The sequence below is a fragment of the Stylophora pistillata genome, chromosome 9 (assembly GCF_964205215.1).
Source record: "Stylophora pistillata chromosome 9, jaStyPist1.2, whole genome shotgun sequence".
NCBI lineage: Eukaryota > Metazoa > Cnidaria > Anthozoa > Scleractinia > Pocilloporidae > Stylophora > Stylophora pistillata.
Window position 1 is genome coordinate 23,735,201 of NC_142527.1, and position 24,978 is coordinate 23,760,178.

At 38.0% G+C, this 24,978-nt stretch overlaps 1 long non-coding RNA gene and 2 pseudogenes across 3 annotated transcripts in view; 2 read left to right on the top strand and 1 right to left on the bottom strand.

Moving 5' to 3' along the window:
- LOC148723902 (uncharacterized) overlaps window positions 1-11,563 on the top strand; it is a 16,334-nt pseudogene extending 4,771 nt beyond the window's left edge. Inside the window, exons 5-16 of the transcript XR_015991795.1 lie at window positions 5,693-5,774; window positions 5,965-6,135; window positions 6,246-6,391; window positions 6,702-6,810; window positions 7,571-7,654; window positions 8,314-8,494; window positions 8,731-8,820; window positions 8,940-9,011; window positions 9,094-9,154; window positions 9,738-9,812; window positions 9,946-10,133; window positions 10,402-11,563. The product of XR_015991795.1 is annotated as an uncharacterized LOC148723902 (transcript). The remainder of the gene's footprint in view (window positions 1-5,692; window positions 5,775-5,964; window positions 6,136-6,245; window positions 6,392-6,701; window positions 6,811-7,570; window positions 7,655-8,313; window positions 8,495-8,730; window positions 8,821-8,939; window positions 9,012-9,093; window positions 9,155-9,737; window positions 9,813-9,945; window positions 10,134-10,401) is intronic.
- A 3,124-nt stretch (window positions 11,564-14,687) lies between these two features.
- Window positions 14,688-15,306, top strand: LOC148723903 (uncharacterized). The gene is made up of 2 exons (XR_015991864.1): window positions 14,688-14,856; window positions 15,015-15,306. It is a non-coding gene; the product is annotated as an uncharacterized LOC148723903 (long non-coding RNA).
- LOC148723904 (uncharacterized) lies at window positions 15,153-21,108 on the bottom strand (annotated as a pseudogene). The gene is made up of 6 exons (XR_015991863.1): window positions 20,820-21,108; window positions 19,464-19,599; window positions 18,535-18,725; window positions 17,872-18,016; window positions 17,591-17,650; window positions 15,153-16,637 (listed from the first exon to the last, which is right to left on the bottom strand). The product of XR_015991863.1 is annotated as an uncharacterized LOC148723904 (transcript).
- Between the last annotated feature and the right edge of the window lie 3,870 nt (window positions 21,109-24,978).

Here is a 24,978-nt window from a genome sequence, read left to right on the forward strand (position 1 = left end):
CACGATGTTTGTGTTAAATCGTGCCCGCACTGCCTTCTTTCAAGTAATTTTTTAAACTTCCGTTCTTTTGTCGATCAAATCAGTCGGCCCTAATTCCCGTTTATGGAACCGGCTTCATCTTGATGAGATTTTCCGAGTTGTCGAAGGGATCATAGTCCTCTTTAACCTGTGCTCAATGAAATAATTCGCATTTAGTTCGTACTTGAGACTGTCACCTCCTTCTAGATGTCAAAATAAATAATTCTTTTTAGCAATGTTTTTCACATCTGTATACAGTCGTCGATACAATGCGCATTACGCTCAGCAAAATGTCCACATTTGCGAGATATCTTAACAACTGTCTAAAAAAACCCTCTCTACTCTTAATTTTATTATTATCCACCTTTGCTTCCGAGTTGTTGATCGTCCTCAGGCCTCAAACAGCTCGAAGCTTACAGCGTTTGAGTTGGTGAATCATTAACCACTACATTATGTCAAATTACATTCGTTTATCCCCTTTCGAATATGTGGTCGATAAAATAGTTCGTATTCAGTTGCTCGAAATGCTACCTTTTTTAACTTGTGTCTTGACTTACGTCCAAGGATTCAGTCTAATTCTTTATTTCATCAGTAGGTAATGTTGCTTCTGAGTTGGCGATCGTCTTAAAATAGCTCGAAGCGTCCAGGCTTCGAGTTAGTAAATCATTACATCATCACTAATGTCACACTACATTCAGTTGTCCTTTTTCGAATCTGGTGTTGTGAAAATTCATCGAAATTTCACCTCCTTTAAGATTTCGTAACAAAACGTATAAACACATATGGTGCACGATCCTCGCAGTAGATAGCGCTATTTAAGCAACAGCGAAAATCAGACCTGAGAAAAATCAGGCCTGTACGGGATTCGAACCACTGACCTCTGCGATACTAGTGCAGCGCTCTACCAACTGAGCTAACAAGCCAACTGGGAGCAGGCCGTTAAGTTGATTCGTAATAAACCCGTGAAAGTGATAAATCAGATACAATGAAATATATGAAGTTCATATGTTTTGAACTGCGGTATTAGATAAATATGGTGCACGATCCTCGCAGTAGATAGCGCTATTTAAGCAATAGCGAAAATCAGACCTGAGAAAAAAAAAAAAAAAAATCAGGCCTGTACGGGACTCAAACCACTGACCTCTGCGATACTAGTGCAGCGCTCTACCAATTGAGCTAACAAGCCAACTGGGAGCAGGCCGTTAAGTTGATTCGTAATAAACCCGTGAAAGGGATAAATCAGATACAATGAAATATATGAAGCTCATATATTTTGAACTGCGGTATTAGATACATATGGTGCACGATCCTCGCAGTAGATAGCGCTATTTAAGCAATAGCGAAAATCAGACCTGAAAAAAATCAGGCCTGTACGGGATTCGAACCACTGACCTCTGCGATACTAGTGCAGCGCTCTACCAATTGAGCTAACAAGCCAACTGGGAGCAGGCCGTTAAGTTGTAACCAAGTTCATTGTATCCAAAACGTATAAAGCGATATCCTTACAACTCTTCAGTTTATTAATAGGCAAACTCACTTCTGAGCTACAGATCGCTCTGAAGTAGCTTCACTCTGCTTGATTATTTCAGCGTTAAGCTTTTTTAGAAGTCGAGAAAGGGGGTCGCACTAACGATTCCGATGTTTGAATTTGACTTAAGTCCTGTCTTGACATCATACGTATGAGACATGCTGTAAGTGCCATTCTGTTCGTACAAGTCACCACTGTGGTTTTTGTGGTGGCCGAGGCACCTTTTGAGATCAGTCAGGCCGATGTCCCAATTGAAAGTCCTGCCTCAAAGCAGGTCGTACCTTGCCGGATGACCTTGATAACAATATTGCGTGATGTTCTACTCCGTACCAAACTCTGGTCGTTGAAGAAATTCGCATTTATTTGATCGAAATGCCACCTTCTTCAACATGTCTTGACAAATTTCGAAGGATACATTTTAATTCTTAATTTTAGAAATTGGCATTGTTGCCTTCGGGTTTATAGTCGTCTTCAAACAGCGCTAGCTCAAAGTCTACATGGGTCGAATTAGTGAACCATGACAATCATACAACACTCAGTTGTCCTCTTTCGCAATGAATTGTTTGTGATCGGCCCAAACAATCTGCCTAAAACTCAGCCAAATGTCAACATTTTCAAGATATCTTTATAACTGTTTAACAGTCCCTTTTACTCTTCATTTTACTTGTGTGTAACTTTGCTTCCAAGTTGCTGATCGACTTCAAATAGCTCGAAGCGTGCAGCTTTTGAGTTGGTGAATCATTACATCATTACTAATGTCAAATTACACTCGCCGGGTTGTTCTCTTTCGCATCTAGATCTGTAGGGAGTAAAATAAATCGCATTTTGTTGATCGAAATGTCACCTTCTTTACCATGTCTTGACATATATCTAAGGATTGAATGCAATTCTAAATTTCACCAGTAGGCAATGTTGCCTCCAGCTTGATAATCTTCAAACAACTCCAGGCGCACCAGGTTTATAAAACTATTTATCAATAATATCATGCTGCACTCATTTTTCCTCTCATACAATTCTTTGCGGATCTGTCGTCGAAAAAACAATTTCCATTCAGGTTATCAAAACGTACGTAGAAGGATTCCGTTTGATTCTTCATTTCACCAGTAGGCAATGTCGCCTCTTAATGCTCAGATCGTCTTCAAGGAGCTCGAAGCTTACGTGATGAGCTTAGTTAATCATTACTTCATTACTAATTTCATTCTACACTCAGTTGTCCACTTTCCGACAGCTAAAGGAATCATTATCGATCAAATAATTTGCATTTAGTTCATCAAAATATCACGTACATTACAAACATTCTAACTCATTTCACTCTTCAGTTGCTATGCGCTTTTCCTACTGAGGTAGGAGTTCAAGCCTTCTCACCCCTTTATTTTATTGGATATTTGTTGTCACAATGCGACCTTAGACGGAACCTGCCTGCCCCACTCTTACAGTCCGGAGGCTTTGTGTCTTGCTTTGCTTTTAGTGTGTGTGTGTGTGAAGAGTTGTAAGGATATCGCTTTATACATTTTGGATACAATGAACTTGGATACAACTTAACGGCCTGCTCCCAGTTGGCTTGTTAGCTCAATTGGTAGAGCGCTGCACTAGTATCGCAGAGGTCAGTGGTTCGAATGCCGTACAGGCCTGATTTTTTTCAGGTCTGATTTTCGCTATTGCTTAAATAGCGCTATCTACTGCAAGGATCGTGCACCATATGTATCGACGACTGTATACAGATGTGAAAAACATTGCTAAAAAGAACTACTGAGTGTTGTATTATTTTGACACCTAGAAGGAGGTGACAGTCTCAAGTACGAACTAAATGCGAATTATTTCATTGAGCACAGGTTAAAGAGGACTATGATCCCTTCGACAACTCGGAAATCTCATCAAGATGAAGCCGGTTCCATAAACGGGAAGAAGTGCCGACTGATTTGATCGACAAAAGAACGGAAGTTTAAAAAATTACTTGAAAGAAGGCAGTGCGGGCACGATTTAACACAAACATCGTGTTGTGTAACAAAAGCTGCTGCTTAATAGACTCCTGTTATAATTTGTTAAATAATCTTGATAGTGTCTGGCTTATAAGTATTCTAAGTGGTAGTTGGTGACTCGCGCAGTCATGGAATTAGTTACTGTTTTGGCCAATCAGCAAGCGGTTATTTGACTTGAGATTGGAAAACAATGCTGCTGAGGTCACAACATGACTTCCTGTGAAATTAACTGCGTTCGATTGATAACTTTCGCAAGATCGGACTCTTGTGAACGAGCCTCATTCTTGTATGTCAAAGTCAATTTCATTTTGTGGCTTTCTTGAATGCTGAATGTATTCTAACTGTCTCAAAACACGGCTAAATCTGTCGGGAATGCATTTCAGAAAACACAGCGACAAACACCAGGTATCGATCTATTCCCCGCCAAAAATTACCTTATGGCGCGAAATGAGTGGACATCCTATCCGAGATGGAGGCGAAACCTAGATTTTAAAAAATGCAGTTTCTTCTAAAAATTAGAAACTTTGAATCGCTTGGCATGGAAACTGAATGGAGAATGGCAATTTCGCGATCCGAACGACGTTCAAGCCCGGTAAGTTAATTTCATTGGATTATCATAACATGTAACAGAATAATTATTTACAAATTGTGTAGCAAAGGTTCAAGTTTACTTAACTGCTAGCATTTGATTATGGAAGATGTTAAACGAATTATTCAAATTTTTGATGATTAATTCACCTCGTAAATATAGTAGTAATTAGCTGTGTTTCGGTAACATGATTTGCTTCAATTCGCCTTACATCGTTTGCAAAAATCATGTAACGCAATCGTTGTCTATCCCAAAATAGGGCGGAAAAGTAAGGTGATAAAGTTTCTCGTGCGGCCACAGGTCAAGTCCTTGCTTACTTTCCAGTAAGCGTTACGGTATCGTGGCTATTGTAATGCCATTATCACATTCGTGACATGAAAGCTCGTAAAATCTTCTCGCTTTGTGAGAACGTGTCGTTTACATAATGAGGTTGAGAAATTTTATCACGGGGTCACGATCATTTGCACGTTAACCGAAGATGACTTGACAGTCATTACAAAAGATAATGGTCATTTGATCGCTTTCTTAATATTCGGCTTTCGGCGTAGATAAAAAGCGCGGCAAAACTGTTGGTGGCATTTTCTGTCAACGATTTCTGTAGAATTTTATGCAATCAGGCGCGTTTCCATCGCTGTGTTAACCACAGTGTATTCAAAACATTTCTATGGTACGTGAAAGACAATGAATGGAACTAATTTTTACTGTAAAAATTACAACTGTGACAAAGCTTTACAAAAAGCTTGTACATGTCGAGGGCTAAATAAAAAAAGTTAAGCCTGAAAGAGAATATATATTTTACTAAAGATAGCATCCAGTTTGATGTGAAACATTACTGCACTTTAGCAGAATGTCCCATCTATTGTTATCTGTTTTATCTGGTGTTGACTTAAATAAAACAGACAAATCTTAATTTAGCAATGACATGGCATATATTCTTTCATGTCATTGGTTATTTGAGGAACTTAGTTCCTGAAGAGTAAGGTTCATATTACAAACCCAAATCTGATTGGCTGATACAGTAACTTATTTCCCAAAGATCTCATTAAAAATGTATTTGAGATCTGATTGGTTCATTCAGGAACTAAGATTCCTAAAATGTCAAGTACATTTTAAAATGGTGAAGTACATTTTTAAATGGGGATGTGTTTAAGGTATTATTGATATTAGAAGTAATAAAATTGTTACTACTATTATTATTGTTGTTGTTCTTGTTATATTATTGTTATTATTATTAATTAATATTATTATTATTATTATTAGTAGTAGTAGTAGTAGTAGTAGTAATAGTAATAGTAAAGGCAGTCACAATATGATTTTCAAGTGCTTCTTTATATAATTATTTTATTTCTTTATTTATTATCTAGTTGCCCAGCTTAAATATCTAGCTGTCAAACTCATGCTTTGCTTTTGTCGCTTTTGTTTTTATATGATTCAAAGATACATTGACTGTTTGTTTTAAGGTGAATATTCCATTTACATTAATTTACAAGACATATTTCTTGCTGTACATGTACATCTACTGACTTGCTGTAAGAAAAGAATTAGTCCTAATTGACATTTTGTTGTTTTCACTTGAAGGTATTTCATGCATCAGTACAAGCATTGTACAAACTACAATGCAAATTTGTACAATGGAGCTTGGTGTCCTATATGTCCAAGGGTAACTATACATTGTAATTTGTTCTGAAGAGTAGCTTGCACTTGAGGAATATTATTATGGCATTCATTTTGGGGCACACAAAACACACTCATCTTTAGACTAGTGCTGTAGTTCTGCAGTATTCATTTTAAGTTGTTGTTGCTGTTCTCTTTTATATCTATTTTTCTCTTTTCCTCTCTCTTTTGAATAGGATGATGGTGTACTCACTGAAAGCATGGATGGGTGCTTTGGATTGTGTAGAAAAAAGGACAAAGGGCATGATTTAGGAACACCCAAACATGGAACACTCCTATTTGCAGACCAGGATGATGTTAACAATTTTGTCAACAGTTATGGCAAAGCTGGAGCAGACATAGAACAGGTCTGTATATAAAGTGATGCAATGCTCAGATGTAAATTTGAGAACTGTATGATTTTCCTTTTGGCCCTTTGAATTCAAGATTTTCTGTTTTTGTCCCTTGTTTATCACAGAACTGCAGTAATTTCCATGCTGGAGAGGTTCTTTCAGCTTTAAGATCAAAAGGCAAAAACAAACTCTTTGATGAGAAAGGTGTCTTTGGGCGAGTATGCAGACATGACTTTCCTAAAGGATTCCTTAACATAAAGCATGGTGAAAGGTGTGGAGTATAATTATGTAAATACATTTTACCTAATGTTGTGCTCAATCCTACATGTATTGTCTCTTAGAATTACATGATAGAGCCATGATTATTATGAATTTGTCAAGCTGACAATTAGCACACTTGTATATACAGGAGCATCCTATGATTTTTTACACTAATAGCATCATCATTGTATAACTTTGTTTTAAATTTGAATGTCATATTATAGGAAAAATAAAAAATTTGTCTTAGATTTTATGTAAAAAGATTTAAAAGAAAAAATTGGTTATTGATTCACCTTTTCAATAATCTTTTCTCTCTACAGAATATCATACTCTGTTTATGAGCTTAAGAGACTTAGAAGTCTTAATGAGAGCACCAGAAGCAGAGTAATCATGTATGACATCGCTTGTCTATTAGCACACAATTTGGAGGTAAGTAAATTTTTTGAACATGACTGTGCAGGAGGCCAAATGGTATTTCTAAAGTGGTATTTAATTTTGTAGAACTGTCCAAAGTATTTTCTATTAAATTTGGGATGAAATAAAATAATTTATTACACGACTCGGGAAGTCTATTGCCGGTCAATATTCTCTCAGTATTGGACCAGGCACTTGGGTCCCTTTGAACTTCAGTCGTCTAACAAATCTCTTATTAACCAAGCTTGCTCGGGACTGTACTGGAAGAATATCGGCCCTCGTTCTTTTCTGTACAGGCCTCACTGCGCTCGGTCCGTACCGTCAAGACCTCAGGCTGATATTCTCCCAATACAGCCCTCGCGCTTGGTTAATAAGATATATTTATTGGAACAGTCTGGAATTATGTGAACTGTGGGAATTAAATGAAGATGTAATCGACAGAGTTATGAAATGAATTTTGAGCAGTTGGCTCAATCAAATAAAACTTCATTTTTGCAGCTCACGTTAGTCCATTGCCTGTTTCATCACTTCCTCTCGTGGGTACTGGCTGGCTCCCAACAGATGGCAGTTCATAGCTCAGTGGATAGAGCATTGTAATGACAATGTGATGGGCTGAAATCCCAATGGGGCCAGATTCGTTTCTTCTTTGTGTTTGGTTAAATTCCCATTATTGCTTACATTTAAATTGCATGAATATCTGTGAGGATCACATCTTAACTTCAGAATAGTTTGTTACTTCTTACACAATTTTCATTTACATGATTATGTTTGTTAGTGTTCATCTCAGGAAAGCCTCTTGGAAGGTGTTGATGTTGCCACACCCATATTCCATTGCTATGGGCACAAGGCATCATGCCAGGTTAGTAATTATTTATCAGTTTGACAGTAAATAGTCTGGTGACAATGTGAAGAAATGTGTGGCAATACCATGACATTGGTTAAATACAGTTGTAATTATAATAAACATCCCATGCTTACCAATGGGTGAGCATGCAGTGTGGGATCAGAAATCTGACAGCAGTTTCCAAAATCAAAAGCAAATGATCTCCAAGGGTCAGCTTAGCAAGCGAGGTAAAATATTTAAGCACATGTACATGTTCCTTTTAAAAGAGTGGCCACCCTACATAAACCTATCAGCTTTGGAAACACCGGCCAGTGAACCTTTACTCGAGGTTTATTTTACCTAAATTGAAAATTATAATTTTTGAGTATATAGCATGCAGTGTAGGTGGTTTTAGTGGTTGTTATCTTTTGAGTGTTTGTTTTACTGGAAAGTTGGGGCGAGTATGCAATGCGGGAGGAGGTCTCATGCCTACTGGCTTGGTAAACATATTTTTGCTCTAACTCTCCACTGTTTTCCTAATTCAAGATGGTGCTTTGAAGACTCGATTTGGAAATATCATTCACACTGCTAAAATCTGCCTGCACTGCAGGCTAGTACATGTATTGGTGGACTGTCTCATGCAATGTCCATGCCATATTGATTCTTAGGCTTATCTTCAATGTGATTGTCTGTAGATCCAATACAGTCCAAGAAGGATCAAGGAAACTGGATTGACAGATGGTGAAGGGGTGGAAAGGTTATGGTCCTTTCTGCGCAGGTTTTCCTCTGTCACTAAAGAAATGAGTGCTCACAAGAGGACAGATGTTTTGACTGATGGGCTTCTTCACTATGCCCAACATTTGTATCACAAATTTGGTATGGTTAATTTTATTGAACACATAACTTTCACGTTTCTGTAAGTTTTGCTGAAAAGTAGAAGATATATCAACTATTGACCAGACCTTTAGCTGGACAGCTTTATCTACCCTGTGTTTTCTGTCGTATAAGTTGCAATTCTTCATGTTTTCAATAAGGACGTGTGTTAAGATGTAAGTCGTGGTTGATTAACTTTCATAAGCACACATTAAACTGATTCCTTTCAATGTTCACAGGTGTTACTCTAAAAGCAAAGTTTGCTAGGGCAGAAACTCTTCTACATGATGTAAGTGCAAAGCTTGAGGAACTCACTGAAAAACTTCCAGGTATACATTTTAAACTTTTTTTTTTTACTCATTGCATTGAAAAAACAGCACAATGACTTACATGCATGCGTTTTTGGCCGATTATTGCAATACAATTTGTAATATTTTACCTGTACTAGGTTGTGATGATGATGTGATACAAGAGTGGCAAAAGGAAGAAGTGGAAGCGTTGAAACCAAAAGAACACGGAAGTTTTATTCCTCAGCATTTATTACAAATCAGTAGGGAAAACAGTTTTTTTGTATTCACTAATACATTATTAATATGTCACAGGATTAACACTGCAGTGGGACGAATCATATGTCAGCTTGCTCCTTATGTCTAAAAAACTCAGGTAAATAGTGTGGAAGTACCACCTACCAAATTCATGATTTACATTATAGCGAGTACCTGAGCTTTTCGAAAGTGATTAATGTTGTAAAAGGCGCAATTCCTACCTAACCAATCGTTGTGGTAGACTACGTGAAACTAATCTTTTAGTTGATTCATGGCATTAGCTATAATCCTTTGTGACTTCGGCTTGAATAGAGATGTTTTGTATTGCTTTCTTCAGTCAAACCCAGTCTGGTCAAGTCAGGTAAAAAACTAGTCAGCTCAGTGGTACTTAATAAATATACTTTGGAGCCAACTTTGTTGTTGTTAGTCATTGCTGCGAGGATAGTCAACAGCCGTAAGTAGATCTCGGCCTTCCTGCAGCCAGCGAGTGCCCCCAGGAAAAACCTTTTCCCAGAAGAAGTTTATCGAGTTGTCCCCCATCCGTCCGTTTAGTTGTGAAGGCAAAAACCCGTTTTCACAATAATATAACAAACGTATTCGTACTTCCCTTTCTTTCCACCATAGCTGATATAATTACTCAGTATTAAACTGAACATGTCTTGTACTTATCTCCACCCACTTAATTTTTTTTTTTTTTTCAGAAATGAATTGAACTATGTACAAGATGAAGATGAAGATGAAGGGAAGGTAAAAGATGTTGAAAAGAAAATCAAGCGGTAAGTCATAAAGATGCAAATTTCTTCCTTGCAGCAACGACTGCAATAATCAGCTTCTGCAGAGAGGGAATTAGGGGTGCCAAATTAAAGGCAGATAATAATTCTCTCTAACTTGCATTTATCATGTACATAGGAACGAGAAGGCCATAGTAGCCATGGAAAAGAAGCATCACATCAAAGAAAGATGGTCCGATTTGTCCCGTGTGTTTGTAACCGTAAAGTCACGCCTCTACGAGAAGAGAAAGAGCGAACTCTTGTTGAAGTTACATTGTACGGCATCCGAAAGATGTTTCTTGGTGGAATTGAAGCGAAAATATGCTGGTAATAAACTGAAGAAATTGCTATGTAAAATATTCAGTAGCATGTGTATTTTGGTGATCATGGTCTGCAGTAATTCCGTCGTTATGTTATTGCGTATGCCAGTTGTATTTAACTGCGAGGCTAGGCATTGTACTGCGATTATTTGAGAAGGGGTATGAGGGCTAAATTTTCCCAGTTTCCAAGTCTTACACATTTACATTTTTCCGTCTTATCTATAAAACTGCCACTGCATTGCGTCTTTAGTTATTGTGAACTTTTTAATTTTCAGATGGCCAAGCAATTGCCATAAAGCTCGCAAAGCAGATCGACAAAGTCGTGAAGTCCATCCACAAAACTTTGTCTGAAGTAAATGGGTATCTTCTAAATGATGTACCCCAAATTCTTTATGACGATGCTAAGGATCCAAGGAGCAGCATTTACTCTGAAGTCCAAGAGGAAGGGGACACCGTTCCTGCTCTTGTTAGGAGGCAGATAATTGACCTTTTCTGCTTACACAACAGGTGTCAGGAAGAGCTTGAGCTGTTAAAAGAGGAAATGAATCGCCTCGTCTCTTTTCTCCAAAACGAAATCAGGCTTATAGACGAATCAGTGGAAGCGCTTCTGCCTCTCACTGATGACCCTCTTAATGGAGGAATGATAGCTTGTCTTAAAAAAAAAAAAAAACGGATGATTCACTGAAATCACATTTCCTCGCTGCTGCTTTTGTGGGGTGGTATCTTGGATTCCCCTCAACCTATTGATCATGCTGAGGAAGCAAGAACCTATGCTCATTTGAGTGGTATCGACTATCTTCCAGATGACGAGAAATCAGACGAATTGATGATGGAGGAAGATGTGGACGATGAGGCCTTTGTGTTAGAACTATCATCAGACAGCGAAATATCTGATGATGAATAAAGCTCATTTTGTCTCTGGTGCTTGCCAAAACCATACAGAAACAGCCGTTGTTTTGTTTATGTGCGAGCGCTAATAGTGGGTAAACTTCTCGGAAAACCCAATAAATATCAATTTATTTTATTAGCTTCGCCAACCGCCTGGGACATCACAACAGCTTGCGCCAATTACTGCGGGCCTAGTAAACCCACCCATCCCACCCCAGGGGAGGACATCCACTGACACAGTAATCTCGTGCGTGGGAAATTAACGTCTCCTATCCCCAACCCTGCAGGAGACGGGACCTCCATTTATTCGTCCCTATCCGACAAGACTAGAATATCTAACCATTCTTTGATTTTATAGAAAGGTAGCAAATTCTTCTCAATTATTTGAAGACCTTGCATGTTGGCCCGGCCGGGGCTCGAACCCTCGACCTCCCGCACAACAGTCATGCGCTCTATCCATTGGGCCAACTGGGCGGCTATACATCGTGTAGGATTGTAATGACTGGCTAATCATCCAATATGTTTTAATAAATTCTCACCGTTGGCAAATTTCATCTTGGTGGTGATTCGTTGCAGTTTTACGTTATTAGGACTATACATAACATGTGTAGAGGGCATATTTCATACGCTAATCGGTGCCGAAGCTCCCTTAACTAACGGACACTCGTAAGTGGACAGCTCTACGTAGCCACCAAGTCAAAACCCCGTTTTATTAGACTCCCATACAGACTCTGTTAGGTTCTGATATGATTGAAAATCATGTTTGTATGGATTGGAGTTCACTGGAGGTACAATTGTAGGCGTGGAAAAGATGTCGGACCATGAGTCACCGTTGTCATGCAATTTTGAGAGGTCCACCATTGTCGAACAGAAACATTAGTCATCTTTGTCGATCTGTACCAAAGGGAATGATAGATAGACAGAGATTAGCAAGTGTGGGGTGGGTGCATCGAATATCTACATAAACTCTGTATTTTAATTATCGCTTTATATAACTTAGGTTTGAATACTCTAGTTGATGAGCCAAATACTGAACTCGGTCGTCGTCCTTTAGTACATTGTCAATTCAGACCATCCTTACTGAACTGAAATGACGCATTTTGAGCGTTGCATAGTTTACGTAACCATCACCCGTCCAACAAAACTTTTTAGTTTTTAATTTCAAACTTCATTTGTATCGTTGATCTTATCCATAGAATTCATGCGGTTTTATCTATTTATTAATTTTTATATTGTTAATGTAAATTGTTTCGATAACAGCTGGTCCACATCAGCTATTTTTAGCTGCCTTAACTCAACTGCTATACCAAATAAAGTGTATGTATGTATGTATGTAGATATACCCATGCACCTCCTATCATTCTTAGATGGCAATGGATCTCATTATGTAACCTTGCTATACAGTGTTTAGGCAAAACATATCTGGGTGACATCCATGAAATAGTCAATATGTGCCACATAATTTCCAATTTCTGTTATGTATGATATCAAGTAAAATATATCAGTATATGTCCTTTGTGAGGCCATAACGAAATTGACACACCCGTAACGAAATTAGCACGTGCCGGAATTACTGAGGAAAAGTTATAAGTTGTAATTATTTCAAGCGACTTAACGGATTATGTTGTTAAAATGATAAACAGGCAGTCAGCGCTACTCTGTAAAAGTGTTCTGCAAATTGCGCAGAGGTTTAACGCGATCAATTGCTAACTCTGGATCTTCGCCTTATTCGTTATGTTGTCGTGTTATTGTACAACAAGTAGCAAATCAACCACAAGTCACACACGACGTCGATCGTCCTCCAACCTCCATGATACTAGACTATTTCTTAAAATATCATTTTCCTGGCGATGGTAATGTTCAGTAATAGTTTTTATCGACTGATTTCTTCATAAAATTGTTCTAAAGGTTTTTTTTTTTTTTTTGTCCTTTCTTAGATAGTCCAGTAGTCGGGTTTAGCACATGATTTCGTTATAGCATATAACTACCGTATTCCTCTCCAGTGTTCACAATTGTGTGTACGGGCGTATGTGTTTAAAGATTATTTTTGACGGTGAATTCATGTTTCTGCAAGAAGATATCATAACAGCTATTTACTGTGGGTTGGCTAACCATGTGAAGTTTTTCTAAATTCTTTTAACGAGATTAGCACGTGCGCTGGTGTCCTTGCGCCATGATGACCATGACAATGTGAAACTTCTCCACTACATCGAGAAGCCATGTTTTTCCGACAATCAAAGTAACAAACGTGGAAGAATCATTTCATCTAGGTAAAGTTGGGAAGGGGGGGGGGGGTTAAGGTGTGAGGCGTAGGAGGAGGGAGAAGGGGAAGGCGAGGAAAAAGAGACGGAACGGTGACGCACTGGCACACCGCGATTCATTTTTCTTTTTTCAATCGATTGCTGCTGAAAAAACGAAAAAAAAAAAAAAAGAGAGAGAAAACGTGTTGTGCGTGGCATATCTTCAAACTACATCTTTGAACTGAAAGACTCGGATCGAAGGCTGAGTAATGTTACAGCTGTCTACCTCTAACCTCAATGACTGGGAACCAGACCCCAAGACAAGCCACAGGGAGGGAGGTCACGAACTTACGCTGCTCTTTGCACCCTTCAATTGAAATGTATTTCCATTTCGAAAATGGATACGACCCTATTGATCTTGTTGTTCAATTTCGCCAAGAAAAGAAAGTGGCAAAGGATATTGTATTAACGCAAAGAAGCCACTTTCTCGGTTTAAAGGAAAATCTTGTTTGCCATTTCCATGAGATCCGAAACGTGGAGTCGACAACCTCCATTCGTACAGGAATGTCAATTATGGAATTGATAAAGATGAAGATGTCCAACGAGGCCGAAAGCATTTTAAGTCACTTGAATGATCATAACCTGTCAAAGTTGCCACAGCGGAGGAAACGACTAAGGAAAAATTTTATAAATACCCCTGCAGTGTGAGTATGACTTGTAGTTTTCAATGTAACGGACGAGACGGGGTCAGGAGGAGGGGTCAAGCAAGGTTTGGGGATTTTGATATTTTCTGTCCAAAAATTGTCATATTTGCCACCCCTGTCAGGACACCGAAATTGGTGAAAAAAGTGTCTAAATCCCTACCTTAGGGCAAGTGAGTGTGGTCATTTATAACGATTGCCAAAATTCATCGTGCACCCAAGGGACATGAATGACAGAAAATCAAAACACCTACCTTGGGGACTGCCCTCACAGTCAAATTTCCATGGCTAGCCTAGCAACCCCCTTCTCCTTGGGCTTTATGTTAAAAGGTACATATGTAGCACTATGATGTATAACTGTAAACAAAAGACACTCATCTTGGTACTCAAAAGGATTCAAACCACAGAGGTGGTGGAGTCTGTACAGTGGTGTGAGAATGACATCTAGAATTATACCTTTAAGATGTTGATTTTGGCCCATCCCTTCCTATCATAAGAAAATACTTTGGGAAACAATCTGCAACATTGCTGGATTATTATTTTATTAGCACAGCAGTGTATGGGAATCTGGAATTTTATTTGCACAAAACAATGTTACATACGAATAGATCACTCTTTGCAGAGAGATATTTGCAGGTGATATGTTGATGCTTGGCCTATCTAGATCTAATGATGATCTCAGCTACCTGTCATTTTGCAATTAAAAGCTAAGCAGTCATGATGATTCAAAATGAAATATTCACATATCTATTTTGCTATAATTTTATTTCCAGATTTGCCAGAAGGAATACAATAATCTTTCAAACCATTTGAAGCATGCACATAAGCTGAGTAAGAGTGAAGTTGAGGGGCTAAATAGGGAAAAGAATCAGGAAAAGGGCAAAGGAAATCAGGAAAATAGGTAATTTATTAAATTTCTTATTGTTCTGAGTTCTGCTTTCAAGAGGATTGTGTTCATTGTAGTTACATAGATTAGTGTTTTCTCCACTGTAAACAGCATTCTTAACCTTTTTCAATTCATGCTCATTTTGACACATTGCATTTTCCCTATATTTTCAGCAAAACCACGAGGCGCATGAGATGTTGTCCACTACGGGGATGTACCTGGGTTGGACGACGCTTCGATTACCACCTACCAAAAGTACACAATATCGGCAAAGATTCTGAAAAGTACTTGTCACTAGTACACAAACGATGCTGAGTTTTAATTTTATGTTAACTTTTTTTTTTTTTTGTACAAGTGGTCTTTGTTACAAAATATGAAATGCATGTAACGTATTGTTATAATATACAACATATAGGTAATAAATTAAAAGTACTTTATACCACATTTTCTATTCATTTATAGAGTCACATACCACCTGGGTTGACCACTGAAAATGATCAACAAATGAGCAAAAAACTTCTAGGCTAATCATTATCTATAGTTTGATAATAGTAACAATTTAAGAACCACGATTAGGATTCTCTGTTTGTCAGCTGGCTATCATTGAAAATTGGCTTTCTGACAGGTTCTTCGAAAAAGGATGTTAAATTAAAGTTTATGTTTGAAAAACAAAAAAAAATGCTACCAGTTTGAGTTCCTGTTTTCTGTCTACATATACAGCAGTAGTTACAAATAATTTGGGGGAGGTCATTAGTAGCATAGTCTATAAAATTATATGATGGTTATTGATAATGATTTCAGTGATTTGAGTGGAAAATGAATTCATGAGCTTTGAGTTTTGATATTTTACATTGTTGGATGGAATGTTCCTTTTTTGTTTCATGGATCTTGAAGTTTTGTCTAAATAGCAATTCAAAGATGTGCTCATATGTGGCACTAAAAACTTCTCAATGTTCTTCATGTGACTTATGATTTTATGCCTTTATAGTCTTGTGCCCACACTGAATTAAAGTACATAAATATTGTTAAATTTCAAATAATAGTGCTACTTCTTAAGGCAGCATATATTGCATTGTTAAATAATTCAGGTATATTAAAATACTGGTCATCTGAAATTTCTATCCTCTGCAAAAAATATAATGGCCCATAGGGTCCATTTTTGATCAAGTTGGCAATAGTAACACAATCCTGATGATTGTTGAGTAATTTGTAGTTGGATTGGCCTTGTAAGTCAAGCCAATACCCTTTTAGCTTGAAAGTAAATGATGCTTTAACTAGTTTTGATGGATTCTGGATACTGTAGAAAAGCCAGAATTTCTCATCTTCTGACTCAGTAAACACTGGGACAATAAGCCCTTGTGCTTCTGTGGAGTGTTGAATATTAGCACCGACAGCAAGCCATGCATCATCTTCAAAATAAAAACTATATTCATTTAATCTTAGTCTCTCTTCCTGGTCAAGTCTGAACTCCACAACCTCCACATCTTGTTCTTTAATCTTCTCAGACAGTCTAACTACCCTTTCTACACATTGTCTGTCCACTATCCTGGACAGAAGAGTGACTACTGTTTCAGGCTGAGTTAGAGAGGGAATAACATTCCTGTTGCTTTGCAAGTTGATTTCTAAATTATCGGTAATCACAAATTTAATTTCGCTTTTTTTCTCCATTATGGCCTGGAGTTGCTTAGTGCCATAATGGAAGGGTTTCTTAAAGAAAATACCATCTGGGAGATTTTCTACTGTAAAACCCCCACGTAGATACGGCACCCTGCTGCCTGGTTTCTTTATTGCTTCACCTACAGTGCAAAAGAAAGAGAAACATTGATTGGTAATGATAATAGCACTGAGTGGAGTAAAATGTAGGAAGTAATTGGGGAAGTAACGAGCCTGAGTACCCCTGAAATGTATGACAGTAAGTCATATTGACCATTTCCACATGTCCCATCCTACACTTTCTTTGCTAAAATGTGAGACACAAGGTAGGAATAAGTAATTCAATTTCATTGGCTAGTGCCATTTTCCATTGGATTTTCATTGGCTGCATATTACTGTCAGATTTGATCTGTCCAATTACAAGCAGCTGTAATGATTATCACACAGGCCAAATTGGACAGTTTGCTTATTACAGTATTCAGATTAAGGATCAAATAATCGCTGTTCAGAATCAATCAGGTTTGAGGATTTTGTTATAGACATCATCATCATCTTTGTTGTTACCGCCTCCTAGTTAGTTCAATTGCTTAGAGCGCCGGATTGTGTTGTGCGGGCTCAAGGCCCAGTCGGATCAATACTCATGGCCTTAAAATACCTGAGGAGAATTTTCTACCTTTCGATAATATCAAGAAATGGATAGATATTCTAGTCTTCTTGGATAAGGACGAATAAACTGTAGGCCCCATCTCCTGCAGGGTTAGAGGTAGGAAATGTGAATTTCCCACACACGAGATTACTGTGTGATGGATGTCCTCCACTGGGGTGGGATGTGTGGGGGGAAAGGTGAGGTCGTTACATGGACTGAAGTGGCTGGCAGAGGCGCCTGATAATGTTGACGTCTGATCTCAACCTTAATAACATTGTAAACCTTAGCAATTCAGCCCATGCTGCTATTAAGGTATATATCGAATAAGCCATTCACAACCAATCAGCTAATAATAATAATGATGACATTGATGATGATGATGATGATGACAACAATTACATGTTAATATCTGTACTATAAAGTAAATAATATGTATATTTTTAAACTTACTGTATTTGGAATTGAATAGCTGTTGTACATCTTTGTATGTGAACCTCTCATTGGTGCAAGCTAAATAAATAAAGAGAGAGGTACTATGTAGTTTCTGGTCTATTTTGATAACATATTCACCTTATTTACAATCATGAATAATCTCGTCAATTGGATGACACACTGAATAGTATAAGCTACTGATATAAGCTTCTGCTAAATACAGTTGCATGCTAAAAAATCAACAGAACACTTTCAAAGATGTTTATAATATTTACTAATTCAAAGTAATAACATAATACCAAAGTGGTCTCGGAATTTGATGATGATGTCAGGATTCAGGCATAAAAAAGAGTACCCTGCACTTGATCCAAAGTTGTACACTTGGCCTGAAGTGTCTTGAAAAATCAGAGAAGATTCACAGCCTAAGTCTTCCAGAAACATGATCTGTTGACAGAAGTAGATGAAAAAGTAAAATGTGGCACGAGGATAATTACTCAAAAGGACACAAACATCTGCATGTTCCATTAATTACCAAAGAGTATAATTAACAATTATTCGCCGAAGGAGAGGTGAATATCATCAAATAATTCCCGAGACGAAGTAGAGGGGATTATTCCACAATATTCACCGAACCTGAGGTGAATAATTGTTTTAGTATAATTTCAGAGCTGAACAACAGAGAAATTTCTAAAATCATAACATTTTAGTAACATTTACTAACATTTTATTTTAACATTTTATATAAACCATGCAGAGCGGTTTATATAGCGTCATATAAGGAACCGCTCGACCAATCAGATTGTTGGAAATTCTTTGCTCAGCTCTGAAATTATACTAACAACAATTAGAAATTATTCATCCACTTTTAATAAAGTTTTAAATTATTCTGAATTTTCATGGTTTATGCTGCCTAATTGGAATTTGACTTAGAGATTATTTCTTAAAGTGATTGAAATCTTTACCTCATTTAGAAGATTTTTCCTGTGAGCTGATATCAACTTAGATTTTTGAGCCTCACTAAGCTCTGAAACATCTGGGGCCTTTAAACTTTCTGCTTTTCCTTTGAACTCATCTTTTTCTGCAGATGTCATGTCATGCCACTTCTTGGCAGCTTCTTTGTTCTTTTGAGGCAAAGACAATTTCTTGCACTCATCTAGCAAAAAAAAAATTAACGTTTTCATTTCCGCAGAATATCAATTGAATTAGTTTGATTATTATAGTGTCACTGCATGATTTTCAGTTTCCTCAGCAATCAAAGATCTAACTAAAATTAAAGATAAATTAATCAACCACTCTATTATGTTGTCAAAGGTTAAAAGAAGCTGAGGATGAAAACCCTTTTGGGTGACAATATAGAGCTCTGTCGGACCCCCACCCTTGCAAGTACCCCTCCTGGGGTTTAGAAACATTTAACAAAACCACAGTCCATTATTGATTTAAATCTGGTATTCTCACAGGCACCAAAATAAAACTAACATCCAGCAGACAAAGTTAGGAGAGAAAGCTACAATATTCATTTCTTAGAAATAATTCACTGGTAGAGGTTTATTAATGATACCCATAGACGTACAGGCACCCTTGGACTTGGAGGGGGGGACTGTGACCTCCATGCCTGAAAAAAATTACACAATTTCCTAATGTGTTAGCATTAAACTGATGCAGAACTGCCTTAAAATTGATTCTAATGTTGCCTGAATTCTAAGCATTTTGCCTGACAAATGCTGAGAAAATTCTTTTAAATGGGGGAGGGGGGGGGGATTTGCAAACCCATCCCCCAGGATTGTAATGCCTCTAATGTAAGCCTATAATTATTTTAGCAATGGTCTATAATAGTTACAATGCATGTAAATAATTTGTTCTTAGTGTTTGAAAACATTATCAGGCCTCTCACCTGACTTGAAATACTCTGAACAGAACATGTTGTAGGAGTGTGAGCCACGTGAACCCGTCGGAATCTTAATTGGCTTTGGAGCTGCTTGTACTCCAGAACTTATCTTTTCCTTTTGTCTAGCATTTCCAATCCATTTCTATATAAATGTATCACATAAAATAAAGTATTTCAAAATGCCTTAAGCTACAATAGCAACCCTTCCCTTTTCGCCCTCTTTCCCTTGCTGGCCCTATAGAGGCCCAGCCAGGGTGAATTCCTACAAGGGACATGCATGGCCAAAAAAGTAGTGATAGCATAATATATGAAAGTCTGAAAAAATTAAGATCTTGTTCACCAAAATTCCGACAACAACAACAAGGTGGAGAAATATAGACAAAATAATGACACAGTAGCTTTTTAAATTCAGACAAGCAACACAGGGAACCCCCTGGCAGGACCTGACCCTATTAATACCCATGCAAGTTGCATGCAGAAGCTCTGAGCTTGTATACTTTACTTGATCAATAGATTGTATTCGATCCAGAACAGAATCATTGGCTGGCAACAAATTCATAAAGGTAGATCTTCTTGGCATGTACATGGATGTCGAATGGATGATAAATGTAACATTCAACCACTCTAGATTGAAGATAGATTGAGGATGTGACCTAAACTTCGAGCCAGGATTCGATCGTTAGCTAACAGGTTACCTACCATTAACACTTTTAGGTTAGCCTACTTGTCAGCTCCAATTAGCCAAACTTGTGCTCCGGTTAGCCTCAGAGCACTCAGGTTAGCCTAACTAGCTCTTCTGTTGGCCAACAGGGCACTAGGGTTAGCCTACGTTTCACTAAGGTTGCTTACGTTAGCTCTCAATAGGGTAACACAAAATAATTATTCTTTATAATTTATAATAACGAATGAGTAAACGCCTATCTTCTTTTACCGGTATATTCTTGATCATTGATTATACTGCAGACTGCAAGCGTATTTTCGAGCATAAAACGGTACAAAACAATTATTTAAAAGAAAACATGGGAGCTTCCTTTAATTAACGAGGCAAACAATTACCACAACGCCTCATTATGAATAATACAATCGTACAGTGAACTTCCTTGACCTTGGTGTATGACGGGCAAAATTTTGTTTAAGATTCAATCCTTTAAAAGATAAGTTGGTGCAGTACATAGAGTAAGGGAAGTATAATTCTGAAGGACAATATACCACTACATCATTTACATATGTCGGTGCGCTTTGAAGAAAGCAGCAGTCACCACAATGATCGCTATCATTATTCAACGAGATGTAAATAAGTGGCGGGGTATTCCGCATACATCAAACATGGTAGTGTTTCAGTCCAACTAATAAATATCTTACCTTTACTTGATCAATAGTCAGCCCAGTTTCCTCGGCTGCCACACCAATCTTTCCCGTATTATCAGAACTGCATGTTTTCATGCCGCCGTCATAATATTCTTGTAGTTTTGACTTTTGTACATCGCTTATTTTATTATATGTTCTTTTGCGAGCTCTACTTGTATCCTTGTCAGTCATAGTGACGAAGAACCGCCAAAAGTACACGACAAAGCCGATAATACCTGGACGTCCAAACCAAGTAGAGCTAGCGAATTCGTAATTATTCGGTAAAGGATTTCCCCTTACGCATTCCAAGTAAAGGAATTTGATTGGTCGAAATGTTTATACATATTTGATAAGCTACTGGGAAGACTTGGATGATCATTTGACACGGCTTGAACCCACTGATCTAAATTTAGATTATATGGGTGTTAGCCATTTAGATTGTGTAAGTAGGGTGACAATCCAGTCAAGTGAGTCCCCACATAGACCAGAGGCTTGAAGTTTATCAGGTAAAAAGGCATAAATTTGATTCCCATTCAGTCAGTGGAAAATGGATGTCAAATGTTGTAGTCTGAATCCTAATCTGACAACAGAAAACGCATTTGTGGCTAGAATGAAGGAAAAATCCAAAAATAAATCGTAATCTTAGTCTCAATTGTTTGTCTTCAAGAGAAACAATGCATATGGGTCATCAGAAACTCGTTTTACTTGTACCCAATCTCCTGTAGATTTCAGAGTATAAGGACTATTACTCACTTTTCAGAAGTTGGAGGGGACATCCATTTTTTACCTAAATTAAAATTTGGTTGAACCAATAACTTGGCTCCGGAAACGTACAGCAAACGCCTTCGGCATTGGGGCACAATAGGCGATGGCTAAATAAAAAGCATCCCCTGCCCTTTTCCTTTCCCATCATCCCTTTCTAGGCCGGGCATGGCACTCCCGGGCCGCAGCTGTTAAGTAAAGGATTGGAAAGAGTCAGCCTTTGGCAACCCCAAGCGCAACATCACACGACAATTGTCACAAGAAAAGCTTTTAATACTTATTTTTTTATATAATATAACTACATGACCATCTCAATAGTTATACAAATCTACTCTACTCCTCGTGAATTTTATATATTCTCTCATTACAAATCCGTAATTAGTTAACTATATATTTTCTCTCAGTTAACTAATTAATCATATATACTACTGTAAATAGCTCCCAGTCTTTTTCCTTTTTTAGTGTCCCCAAATTAGTAAGGGATATTTCCCTAGCTTAGGATGGCTCTTCAATGACAATTTCAATAAAGTTTTACTACTACTACTACTATTACTACTGATACTGCTACTACTGTTACTGCTGCTACGGCTGCTGCTACTGCTGCTGTTACTGCTGCTGCTACTGCTGCTACTACTACTACTCATTTTCCACGCTAGAAGTTTACTGATTGCATTCCTCCTAACAGTACCTATAGAGGTTCTTGTGTCCTTCTTTACCAAAAATTCAGGGTCGCACAAGCATTTAAATTCGACGATAGCGCGACGTCTAAAACGAATTAAATTCGTCCTTGACGTTTTATCCGTCTTGGTAAGACGGATAAAATAACGATAACGCGTCTTCAATTTTAACGTCGCACCGAGCGTCGCGTCGAATGAAATGCATACATTTTCTAAATGTATTTCAATTTATTTCAAAATGACACCTCTGACCAGAGGCACTGCATTTGGGAAGAGAAATAAATTCGATCGTATTGATTTCGACGCATAAAACCACGTCATGATTTACGTCGACAGAATGACGGATTCGTCTGAATTAAATTCGACCGTAGCGCGACGTATAAACTAGGCCTAAAGATTAAGGAATGCGTTACGATATGTCAATGGGGGTTTGGGATACTTCCTATCTAATTACCATAATTATCGCTTTGGTTTTTAGAGCCTTTCCTTCTTTCAAAGAAGCAGCATGACACTTCTCGCGATCGCAACCTCCAGGTTTTTTCACTTTGCGAACTTTTCCTAAGACAGATACGTGTCTCTTTGTTTACTAGGTTAGAAATATCAACTTATCCTTTTTTAATTTTGTTGAGATGACAACTAAGAAGTATGATGAAACTTTCTAAATTGCAGACAATGTGTCTTTGTCAGATATTTTAAAATCAGAACTTGCAATATCTTACATTATAAGGTCAGGCATTCCTTCCACCTTGCCCGTACATAATAGAGGCTTAAAATAAATGACTAAATAAGAAAAATTACGTAAACTCGGCTCTTCTGTTACAATTCTTGTTTACATCAAAAAATTTATCAAAATACATCGAAATGAAAACTGTCTTTTTTATTGATCCTCTAATTTCCCAATAGACGGTAGTTTATAGATTAGGGCGTCAAGATTGTTCCACTATCCTGATTGCTGTATTATGGATTTATGACGCTCCACTTTGCAGTGCAAATCCAGCTCACTATCTAATACGTGTTCTTCACAATGTTCACAATAAGCCTTTTTACTTGCTTTGGATGCGCCGCCCAAAGCCCGATTGAATTCCCGGTCTTCCTCTACGTCTAAAGTCGGAAACTTGTCAAATTATTTCAAAATGGGGCATAACCTCCTGGACTGATCTTCAACTTTGATAAAATGAGGTTATAGTTCTCTCATTTTGGCGCGTTTCTGGCGTTGGGTTTTTGAGGTCAGTTTGTTCCTATCTCGTTTTTCACTTTGGATAAGTCGGAAAAATTCACTTTGGAATACACTGATATATTCCTTTTTTATTCAGCGACGTCCACGATTTTAGCATCATTTTAAACACTGGAGAAAAAACACTTGGAGGAGCTCTTAATTGCTCTTTGGCTACGTGAATAGGTATTGAATTGTACGGACGGTATAAGCTGGCAAGCAGTTTTCCGGCTATTCATAACGAGATCTGTTACTTTGAGAACATCAAAGAATTCCTCTACTTTTCCCCCTAGATCAACTGCAGTGTTTCTGAATTGAGAATTGTTATCCTAAAACAGAAAGAAAAACGTTCTGTTTTTGAAGTTAGGGAAGAGCTGATTAGAAATTTACCTTCAAGGTGGCCGCTTTGCGCCTTGTTACCGCTGAAGCTTTCATTTTCAGAAAGGACCACCTGGTCATCGTCCTCCCAACCTGCAGTGCTGGAAGTTTATACTTCCTACTCTTTGGAAGCTCTGTGCTCAGGCGAGAGTGGTGTTTCAGGTCTTGAAGAGTCTAACGATTCGGTACTCGATCGAGGCTTCCCTTTTCCGTTTAGCAGGCGTGCTTGCTAAGAGAGGTTGAAATACCTACACGGCTGACTCTTCTATTGTCGTAGCTCGGCTCTCAAAGCTTTCTTCAGTAACTGATGTTTCTACCAAAGTCTCTTCGGCGAGACTTGAAAGAATCGAGAGTGACAGAGGCTCTTCTGCAACCGAACTAGAGTAATCCATAATATCCATAGCCGTTCATGTATTCCTATTTCAGTTTGAAAAGACTAACAGTATCATCAACAGCGTGATGCGGCTGTCGGAAATTTCAAACCTCCTACGTCATCGGGCATACAAAAGAATTTCTTATGGGGTGTGCATATTAACCAATAAACAAACGATACGGCTTAAATTATCTCAATTCAAAATGGTCGTCGCACATTCTTCAGGGTTCATGCAGGTCAGCTATTTGAAGAGCCAGGCTAAAAAAATTCAGTTAGTGAAAAGATATGGCAACAACACGTGGTAGAGGGTCCTCGCTACCTTACTTGAAAGAAGGAAAAAGAGAAAAGCGGCACTATTCCGACAGAAAGTGGTACTTCGCGAAAGCAGAAAACGGAGAGGTGCGCCGGCACACTGCATCATTACAATAAATCATCTATTCTAGCGCAGGATAGCACTGATCCTGGGTCTGTTGTTCACATGAAGCCCGCTAGTGAAGATCTAAGGAAACTCAAGGTACGTTTCGTTTCGAGAATTCTGAAAAATTTAAGCTTCAGTCAGAAGAAAAGAGAACTTGCTCTAAGAAAGATCATTTTGAGTTTGTACGAGATAAGGATCAACTTATATTGTGCAATAGAAAAATAAGTTTGAGAGAAAAAAATTATCTTGTGTCTTAGATTAGCTGCATTTGATTTGGCTTCCAAAAAGGTCCGCACTAAGTAAACTTGGCCTGTCTATGGCAATGGATTTCCCTCCTTTCGGCGTTTAGCTTA